Below are 11,287 nucleotides of genomic sequence, written 5' to 3'. Positions count from 1 at the left end.
AGACTTTTCCAATATGATTTTAACTCACAACCTTCCAGTCTCAAGGTGGACACTCTTCCACAAGGTCACTATTATTTTGCATGTAAGAATCTACAACTTATTGGTCAAATTTCACATTTAGATGTATTTAAGAATAGCTATAGACATAATGTTTTATCCAAAATAAAAGTTTCCAACTAGCACTGAAATCAAGCAAACAACGAGTAACTCCTCCCAATGATCTCCATAGACGATCTTTGGCTACTCCGTCTGTACACAATGGCATTCTTTCAGTGAACCCGGCTCTCTTTAGGACCCGGGGTGGCCTCCGGGGGAAGTCCTCTGCCGCTTGCGGGGCAAGGCAGCCAGAGCGCAGAAACGCGTCTCCACCACGCGCACACACACACACACACGCAGACGCACACACACGCACGGCGCGCACTCGCCGAGCTCTTCTGTGCGCTCGCACAGAGGGATAAACAGAGGGAGAGAGGGAGACCATAGGAACGCAGCTCGTGTGTGTGTGCGCATGTGTGTGTGTGTGTGTGCAGGTACGCTCGCTCGGTGCTGGAAACGCTAGACTGGCGGGGCAGACATGGAGAGGTTTGGGAAAAACGCCTGGAAGTGACCGAGAAGCGAACCGAAGAGGGTGGCAGGAGAGGAAAAAGGGGGGCAAAGGAAGAAGGGCGGACTGAAAGCTCGGAAAGAAGGAAAGAAGAGGAGGACAGGACAAGTCTGACAGAAGAGTGTGGAGACGGGGTTCCCCAGGAACAGAAGGATCTTAAGGTGACTCCATGTCCGCGGTGTGTGACATGTGGCGCATGGATGTGAAGGGTATGGAGAGGGTGCGCGCGCGTCTGTGTAGTCCATAATTAGTGTTTTCTTAAAAAAAGGAAAGGGAAAAAAAAGCGGGGGGCCAAAGTGTGCCAGAGTGACCACCATAAACTGGAGTGAAGGGATCAAAAGGAGGGGCCACTTTTTTAGGGAACAAACTGATCCTTTTCCAAGTTCCTCTTTTTCCAAAACTCTTACTTCCAGTGCGCATGCATGTATTTCCAAATGAGTTCTGCAATCTTTACCAAAAAACCTAAATAAAGTAGAAGCTTGAATGTATGTGTGTGTGTGGTAGTATATGTGTGCGCCATATACGGCAAACAGGTTGAAGGAGGCAGATCTGATCAGAGGCACAGCAACAGAGGAGAGAGCGTGGCACACTGGATTACACACACACACACATGCGCGCGCACCCAAACTCTGGGGCCAGGCGAACAGCTGGGAGAAATGTGTGTGCGCCCTAGAGCCTTGCTCTTAATGCATGCGCCTGCCTTTGCACGTGCAGGGCTCGCTTTTCTATTATCTCCCCGCTGCCATGTGAGTGCATCCATCTGAGGCTGTGTAAATATGGATGCTCATGCAAGGGGAGAGGTGCCTCCTCAGACGGAGCGTCTGCACCTCCCCTGGTCTGGAGGCAGCAGAGGAGGCGGTCAGATGACCAATGCTGAGGCAGATTAACCCAGCAGGCGCTGATGAGACAAAGTGGGAAGAAGGCGATGGTGGCGAGGATGGAGGCGGCGGAGACGGGTGCTGGCATGCTCTCTCCAGGAGTGCTCAGAGTGCCGCTCATTCATAATTCACCTCCATGGCAAACGTTCATTCACATATTGACCCCCCATGGCTGCGCTCAATGGAGTTTTCACCCCTCCACCTCTCCCCTGTCTCTCAATGGACACCCCTGTGGCGCCATGTTCACCGAGCCCGCTTCTTTTTTAACTTTGGCGAGAAAAAGAAACTCCCTTGTGCTGTCTGGGACTTTTTTTTCAGCTCGGATTGAGTTGTGTAAATTGAATATTGAATGCAAGAGCACAGATAATTAGTATGGACCGATCTGGAGGGGTGAGGGACTAAATTCTCTTGAAGACAGCAAAAAACCCTTCATAATTCACATGTGAAGGGATCAGCATCAGTTTCCCAGGATGCCAAGCTTGTCATCACATTCACATCTCCCTGTTTGAATACTTTTTGTGAATTGTGTTCCGGTCGGTTCTGGCTGAGATCCAGCAGGTCTAAATCACGGTCTCAGAGTAAAGCATGCAGCAGAGGCTCTGGTACATTTAGTCCTGAAAGGTAAACAGTACAGTAAACATTACCTTATCAGCAAAACAGATAAAAATATCCTGACCTCTTACGTTTCAAAGGTATGATGGAGCGTATTTACCCAGAGAAAAGAGAACACAGTGTGTTGTGCTTTTCACTGGGGAAGTGGTATTTGCTAATATTCATTTCTTTAAGAAAAAGGTGAGCATTGCAGTGGGTGGTGGATGGTTTGGGAACAGACAGCTTTCAGCAACGGGGAAGGGGGGCGGGGTTGCTCTTAGTCAGTCGAACTCCCGTCGCTCTGCAGACACTACATCCAAGAGAAAGACAGATTTAATTTAGGAACTCTTTTAAAATAGATCAAAAGAGGATCAAAGTGAGTCTTTATTGGGAAGTTTAGGGTGTTTGTTGTTTCTAAGGTTACCCCTACTGGTGTGTATTGGTAAGTCTGGCGATACGATACGTATCACGATACAATATATTCCAAGACTGTACCTGAACAATTTTTCTCTATATTTTTAAAGATTATGACTAACGCTATGTTCACACTGGACGTAAAGCGGCGTGGAGCGGAATGAGCGCGGCATCCGCCTTGCTGCCTTTCACACCAGACAGGCGCTTCTGCAAGAGGATTTTTTTTTGTTTGTTTTAGCCATCATGGGAAAATTAATAGCCTTAAAATATGACCCCATATTTCTTCTAAGAAGAAGCAAGTAGTTAGTAGGCATATACTTCTTTAATTTATCTGTTTTTGAGACACACAGAGTGAAGTGATGTGTGTTTGTTTTCATCTGTTTAGATACAAAAACATCATCACATTTGTCAATCGGAGTGTTTTACTGTGAAAAATTGGTTATATTTTGAAAATAAACTGTATTTTCTCATGTAACTTGATGTGGATCGCTTGTGCATAAAATAGACCAAACGATCCGCTGCACTGTGCAAACCCTCCGCGGAGGACCGCACCTGGTCTGAACCACCATAGGTTAGCAAGGGCGGCAAATGGAAGTGGCCTCCGTTCCGCGGCGCTTCCGCGTGTAGTGTAAACCTAGCGTTAGACAAAAGCCAAAACCCGAGTAAGAAATAATTGTAATAAAATAGTAAAGTTAATTCTATCTAATGATCACAACATTAAGCACTCCAACTGTATCTCATAATGCTGACAATATGGAAAAAATTGTATATCACAATATAAATTATTTTATATCATATTAACAATGTATATATATATATATATATATCACAATAAAGTATACTTTTAGTTAGTGCTGGGTGATATGCAAAAAAAAAGTACATAACAATACGTATATGTATCAAAATAATGATATTTATCATGACTTCACAATACGATGCGATATGCGATATATAGCTCACAATATCGATGATATCGCGATAATTAGTAAAAATCATCTCTTATAACTCATATTGCATAGAAGAACATATTTTTAGTAAATTATATCCCCATTTATTTTTTAGCTTGAACACAATCTTAATAAACAACTTGTTCTCTCTTTTGTGACACTTTAATAATAGATACGTTAGTGCAACATTGCTGAAATCAGTAATGCTATGTCACATTGACACCAATTGAATTTGAATTATCTGTAAAATTAATCGTGAACAATACTAAACATGGACAGTAGGGCCACTACGTAGTGCAAAATTGTTGTAAACAACAGAACAAAAATTGAATAATTTAAGTAACTGGTATAGCCAGTCTTCCAACGCACACCCCCCATCTACCTCCAAAGGAACATCTCACTAAAGGATGACAAATATAACGTTTTACAGCCTCTTTAAACAAAAATAAAAGATCAATACTTGGTGAGAACCCATTGAGAATCAATAGCAGGACTAAATATCGCGATATATCTTAATATCGATATTTTGGCACACCCCTAACTGCAACTGTATCTCATAGTTCTGGGCGATATGGAAAAATTTTTATTATATTTATTGTCACAAATGAGAAACCTCTTCTAAAGGGCACAACAGTTTCAAGTTTTTTTTAGAAAAAACAATTTTTACACAAAAGTTCAACAATAAAAAGATTGAAGAAACACGATATACACGTTTTTATGGCTCACACGACATGTATCGTCAGATCGCCCAGCAGTAGTATCTCATATACAAATAGTTTTTACCCAAGCAAATTCATGGTGCTTTTATTTTGGTAGATTAATAAATGATTGTTCTTAAAGGGAACAATCAACTTTTCCACAATAAAATATTTTTCAGTATAAGAAAAAAAAGTGAAAAACAAAAGTATAATTAATCAAATATTGCCATGTCTGCATTTTAAATCGATACAAATATCACCAAACTAAATATCGTGACATATCGCCAAATCGATTCCTACTTGGGATGTCTGAAACTAGATCTCACCAGGAAGTTGAAAAAGTTGAAAAATGCTGTTCCTCATGTCACTATAAACTCCTTTTCTTAATGAAACATTTTCCAATTTTTCTTTTCTTAACTTAATACGTACTTACGTTTTTAGAAAAATGAATATATAATTGAATTTTCAATAGAGCCAAAAAAATCCTGTGTTTACAGCTAATCCATTCATATAATTCACGGACTTTCTTTTTGTTTGCCGTGCTGTAAATTCCTCACACCACTGAAAAGGTTTAAATCCAGCCCCCATCTGTTTGTTGAAGTGTCTTTATGCAAGTCAAGAATCCCAAAGGTGCACCAGGATGCAGGAGACGGTCAGCACCTCTCTGTGAGAGTGTGTGAATGAGTAAATGTCAGGCCCAGTTTACAAAGGCTCTATATGGATCCCAAGCAATGTTTAAAAGATGCTGTGTGAGCGCAGGGTGACGGCTTTCTAGCATTTCATTTAAAATATTTTTTTGTCTTTTTGACAAAGTTTAGATCCTGCAAAAGGCGGATTATTAAATTGGCGCAGTAATCCAAAAAAAGAGGAAGGAAAAGGGCTGTGCAAACAAAAAGTTTGAGAAAAAAAACTGCAAGATGAAGCAGTAGCAAGAAAGTACCTGAGTGGAAAAGGTCAGACGAATACAAATTGAAAACCTGAGGTTGTGAAATAGTTTTGCTGTCTCACAGCACCATGATGTGTCATTGTTTTAAAGCTGTGTGTTGCTCTTGGAAGGTTTTCTGCATGTTGTATCAGAGGATCTTTTACCTTGACATTCAATCCACATTTGTCTCCCTGATTTTATGTGTTAATAGCCATAACAAAATACAAAAACAAAGAGCTTATTATTGCTAGCTCACTAGATCGCACAAATGTTTAAGGAAGTTTTTTATTATTTTTTTTCCCGTTTGTAATCCATGAAAGAAATATGTATCTGTAAGTCTTCAGCCAAAGTCGAAGCAGCTGACCGCAAATACACCTAAAGGGACTTTGAAGTCTGGTGTGATTTAAAGTATCCAGAGCTTCTCAAATCAATCTGCACATATAGAAGATAAAAAAAAAAAAAAAATTGGATTTCTGACCACTTCTCTACTTTTTCAACTTGTCGTCTTGAAATTTGGTTTTCTGCCTTTTTTTCCCTTTTTTATTGACTTTTCTTTCATCTGAGAGCAGATGTTTATGAATGGAAACAGCTTTACTGTCTTTTTACTACACAATACAGTGACAACTAATGATACACAACATTAGTGATCCATATTGCGATGACAAAAATGAACCAATAGCAAAACACAAAAACACATTGTTTCCATTTCTCTATGTAAGTCAACATAACTTAAATTATAGAGGTGTAATGATTTGTATTCCTACGATCCAACCAGATCAATATGTCTGAGACAAAGAATTAATAGAAACGACTGTCAAAAAATAGTTTCAAAATCATTTAATTAGTATTGGAAAATACAGTTTGGATTGAGACATGGTAGGTTTATTTTACTATAAAGTAAAAGTGGACAAAACACATGATGGCAACAACAAACGATCAACCATCGTTACAGTCCAATGTGTGAAAATGTGTGACCATACAGTGTGGTAGAATGTTCAAATACTGTTCAGTTTGTATTATTTTGAGGTGGAAAAAACATAACTTCCTGAAGCTCTTTGACATTGAATTTTTAGTGAAAAATGTCCAGCATCGATTTTAAGGTCAATGAGTGGGATCATTCAAAATGAACTGTTTTGGCTATTAATTGTATCGTCGTCTATAGATAATGGTATCAATTGTTGGTAAAACGAATAGCTGCACCAATATTAAATTATACTCCAAATGGAGTGTAATATAAAAAGGCTCTATTTGATTGGTCAAAAATGTGAAGGGGTCCATGCGACTGGTCAAATAAGAGGCTGTATTTGATGAGTTGAACACTTCAAAATGCTTTTAGATTGTTAACCCATAAGAACCCCTAAGCCTCGTTTCTACTGGGCTGTCTGGTACTGTCAGGATGTGGTGGTGGTGGACCTGAAACCAGGTTTGATGGCAGAAACGTAACAGTTTAATAAGTTAACCAAAACATGACCCAAACCCATGGAGAAACCAAAAAAAAAAAAAAAAAAAATGATGGCACAAGACCGTGCAAAGCAGATAACCTGACAAATATGAAATGAAGACCAGAAGATTAAATAGGTTGAGGGCAATTAATTGCCAAATTCGCCAAAAATAACATCAAAAAATTCTAAATTAGCCAAAACCGTTTGCATTAAACTAAAATATTAGCCAAACTCCAGACTAGTCTTAAAAAGTGAAAGAAGCCAGAATTAGCCAAAAAAATCTAGCATGTAGTGGAAATATTAGCTAAATGTCAAATTAGCCTAAATAAATGGAAAAATGTCTAATTTAACTAAAACAACTAGCATACAGCTAAAATATTAGGCAAAACTCTAAATTAGCCCAAAAATGTGAAAGAAGCTGAAATTAGCCACAAAAGCTTGTATCTAGCTGAAATATTAGCTAAATGCCAAAGTAGACTAAAAAGCTGAAAAAATGTCTAATTTAGCCAAAACAGCTAGCATGTAGCTGAAATATTAACTAAACTCCAAATTAGCTTAAAAAACTGGGAAAACCTCTAATGTAGCCAAAACAACTAGCATACAGCTAAAATATAAAGAAAACTCTAAATTAGCCTAAAATTGTGAAAAAAGCTGAAATTAGCCAAAAAGCTAGCATTTAGCTGAAATATTAGCTAAATGCCAAAGTAGCCTAAAAAATTAAAAAATGTCTAGTTTAACCAAAACAGTTAGCATACAGCTAAAATATTAGGCAAAACTCTAAATTAGCCTAAAAATGTAAAAAGCTGAAGTTAGCCAAAAAAGCTTGCATCTAGCTGAAATATTAGCTAAATGCCAAAGTAGCCTAAAAAAATGGAAAAATGTCTAATTTAGCCAAAACAGTTAGCATGTAGCTGAAATATTAACTAAACTCCAAGTTAGCTTAAAAACTGGGAAAACGTCTAATTTAGCTAAAACAGTTTGGGGGGCCGAATGTGGAGGAGTCCTGGATCCGGCCCGTGGGCCGTAGTTTGGGTACCCTTGGTGTGGCCCGCTAGCGTGTTAATGTGAGGTCATCCTGCTGCTAGTTTTTTTTTTTTTTTTTTATATTTTTGTACATTGTGTATGACAGAAATTTAATGTTTTTGAAAGAAAGTTGCTATGCAGTATACAGACGTAAAGAGAAAAACGGAAACACTAGCTTAGCGCTATATTGGTGCTTTCTAATGTCGTCATCACTTTCTGCCAATCAGCGGGTGACAACAGCGGCTCCGCCACAACCGTCCTGTTCTAATTTTCTGTGGACCTACAACTTAAGAGGTACGGGTCTGAACTGTCTAATGGGTCCGTTTTACAATGGAGACGCTCAAAATACCGGACCAGTACCGCTCGGTGGAAACAAGGTTATAGTGAGATCAGTGTAACAGAAAATGTGGTATCTTCCACCTAATTTTATTTTTAAGGAAAATGGGTCTTTACGGGTCAATGTAACTAATTGTTCCAATTTATGGTGTATTTTGTGATATTTTGTTATCCGTAGACCAACAATGATGGTGAACTGAGAGAGAACATTTATGTCATTTTATAGTCATTCGGTTTGTCTCTGAAATTAAATTGTTAAACTAATGACTGAGTCATAAATGTCATTTTATTGTTTTTTTTTTTGGTCCATGACTTTCATGAGTTCTAACGACTGCTGGGTTTAAAATGGCAACAACTGGATTAAACAGTCAAGGTGGCTTGGAGGAATACAGTTCCCCTGTACCCCCTCAGGTCATGATTGTCTAGTTATTGTCCACAGAGCTGACCACCTCTGTTAAATTAGCCCCTCTCCGCCTCGTCCTGCTAAGACACGCTTTCGGGCACGAGCCCAGAAAGACGTCATCTGGTGTAAAAATAGAGCTTATAAATTGGGGGGAGAAAGTGTTTTATGTTTACAAGAGGTGATGTCATGTTTGGTTTAGATCCATGGCTGACGAACCGGAGGGCAGCTGTGTCCAGAATCCGCCAGCTTCTGCTCACTTATCTGGTGTTTTTTTTGTGCTGCTCATAAAGACTGTAAGGAGCTGCAGCTTGTGTGTCTGTTTGTGCCTCTGTCCACTTGTTTGTGCATTTTAAACGGTGGAGGCATGCATAACGTGACGCTGCTGTGGTTGCTAAGCAACACAGGAACGTGGGTGGAAGGATTTCCTGTCCCTGGGAAGCTTTGTTTATAAGTGGTGTGAGAAGGAGGGGGGGTGTATGCATGTCTGCATGCGCAGATGTGCGTTTTAGCTGTATGCTTGACTGCTTGTGTGTTTTTTAATGCAATCTTAGCCTCTAGTAAAAGTGAGCCGAAAAGTCGTCTCTGAAACACACATTCCCACTCTGTCGAGTTGCATAATCCCTCGGCTTGGCTCGGTTTTCAGCACTTTGTCTCCTCTTCTTTAACCCCCGAACATCTCGCAGCTGCCACGCTCACATCAAGCCACCTCCCCCTTGTGATGTCATAGCTATGCAGAATCTCACGCCCCTTCATCTGCATGAGATTGCAGTGTTACTGCAATCCCGAAAAACACACTCATGGCATATCCGTCCTGCAGGCGTCGGACCCCTATATTACGTAATTGACATTGAATGAATGGGCTGACGTCAGCAGGCCTCTTTCTGATTCTCCTCTTCCTCTGTGGCTGACTACAGTGATGTCATAGACAAATTCAGCCATACAGTTTGGAGCATCTGTTGTCACAGGCAGAGACTAAATTGACCTCAGGAATAGTAAGAGTTGATTCCTTGTTCTTTTGCTACTAAAGTTCTACCAATGTAAAGATACTTTATTCTTGAAATTCTGGCATGAACCTGTATTAGTCTTTCATAGCTTCTTTGAGCCTTAGTGACAACTACCTTTGCAGGTGGATACAAACTGTCTGCAGGTAAAAAAATGGGCAAACCTGTAGAGGGTGGCCAGCACAAAATATCAAGGTTGTAGACCACTCAGTGAGTGTCACAAACGATTATTTTAATAGTCGACTAATCATCGATTATTTTTTCCGATTAGTCGACTAATCGGGTCATGGACAAACTGGATGTAAAGCACACGTCCTAACCATCATCAGCTTTAAACTAACTAAAAAAAACCCTGAAAACTGAAATTGAAAACTAAAAACACTGAAGCTGATAGCTGAAATCGCTGAAGCTAATGGCTAGCTAAAATATTAGTTAAATGCCAAACTAGCCTAATAACTGAAAAAGCATAAATTAGCCAATACAGCTAGCATGTATCTTAAATATTAGCTAAACTCCAAAATAGCCTAAAAACAAAAAAAAGCATAAATTAGCCAAAATAGCTAGCATGTAGCTCAAATATCAGCTAAACTCCAAAATAGCCTTAAAAGAACTTTAAAAATGCCAAAATAGTCCAAAAAGCTAGCATAATGCTATTATAACTTTCAACTTTACTACACTCTGACTCCATATAATATAAAGTAACGACTAATCGACTATTAAATTAGTCGTCAACTAATTTAATAGTCGATTAATCGCCGATTAGTCGATTCATTGTGACAGCCCAAGTAAGGAACCAGCGTCTTAAAACGGCTAAATGATCCAAAACCTGACCCTAAAACCATGACACAATCCAAACGGTGAGCTTTGTGATCCATTGTGATCCATTTGTGATCCATTACACCCCAACTCACTTTAGAAATTTCTAAAGCAAATTTCTCCAGTTATACCCTAAATCAGGGGTGTCAAACTCAACCGCACAAACGGCCGAAATCCGGGCCGAACAGGATAAACAGTTATTGAACACTCTAAAACTACATTTTTAAAACTTTAAAACTGTAACTTGTGTGAATGATGTAAGCTGAATTTGTCCGCTGAAGAAGCTGAAATCACAGAAGCTGATAGCTGAAAACGCTGAAGTGTATAGGAAGCTAAAATATTAACTAAATTCCAACTGGCCTAAAAAACTAAAAAAATAAAAAATAAAAAAACCTAGGTTAGCCAAAACAGCTAGCATGTAGCTGAAATATTAGCTCAACTCCAAAATAGCCTCAAAAAAGTCTTAGTAAATACCAAAATAGTCCAAAAAGCTAGCAGAATGTAAATTTTTAAAGCTTTAAAATGGTAATAAATAATAATAAAAAGGCATAAATATTATTCCAGAAAACATCAACTTAAACCTTAAGTACCTTTCAGTATTTTACTCTCCATGAAAATGTATTTTGTCAAAAATGCTACAAGTTAAATAAGCGTAAGATAACACTGAATAACATATAATTTCCTGGAGGGCCTGATCCGACCCCTGGGCCTTGACTTTGACACATGTGGATTGCAGTCCAGTGGAGCGCAGTGGTTAGCGCTCCAGACTGGGACCCTCGTGTGGAGTTTGCATGTTCTACCCGTGCTTGCGTGGGTTTTGTTCGGGGATTCTGGCTTCCTCCCACGGCCCAAAAACATGCTTTATAGGTTAATTGGTGACTCTAAGGTGTGACAGTGTGTGGTTATGACCCTACGACAGACTGGCAACCTGTCCGGGGTATTCCCTGCCTTCGTCCACGAGTGGCCATGGACGATAAAACAGGTTAGAAGATAGATGGATGGATGTCAAATGTAGGACAAAAGGGATGTTTACCTTGACATGTGACTAAGGCTTCCAGGAGTACTCAAATCCAATCTTTGGTGCATTGAAGTTCTTTCTTGGCCAAACACACCTGATCCAGGTAATCAGCAGCAGATAAGGCAGCGTTTTTGGCCCTAGAGGAGTAGATTTGGCCACCCCTGCTAGACAGACAACTACCGTCTAACACT

At 39.5% G+C, this 11,287-nt stretch overlaps 1 protein-coding gene across 1 annotated transcript in view; it reads left to right on the top strand.

The window, feature by feature from the left end:
- The first annotated feature begins 358 nt into the window (after nucleotides 1-358).
- Nucleotides 359-11,287, top strand: part of LOC112157854 (forkhead box protein N3) — an 84,418-nt gene continuing 73,489 nt past the window's right edge. The window contains exon 1 of the mRNA XM_024290910.2: nucleotides 359-765. The gene's annotated coding sequence lies outside the window, so the exon portion shown is untranslated. The remainder of the gene's footprint in view (nucleotides 766-11,287) is intronic.

The sequence above is a fragment of the Oryzias melastigma genome, linkage group LG24 (assembly GCF_002922805.2).
Source record: "Oryzias melastigma strain HK-1 linkage group LG24, ASM292280v2, whole genome shotgun sequence".
Lineage (NCBI taxonomy): Eukaryota > Metazoa > Chordata > Actinopteri > Beloniformes > Adrianichthyidae > Oryzias > Oryzias melastigma.
Note: the sequence above shows the minus strand (reverse complement) of the source record. Positions and strands in the feature narration are given on the sequence as shown.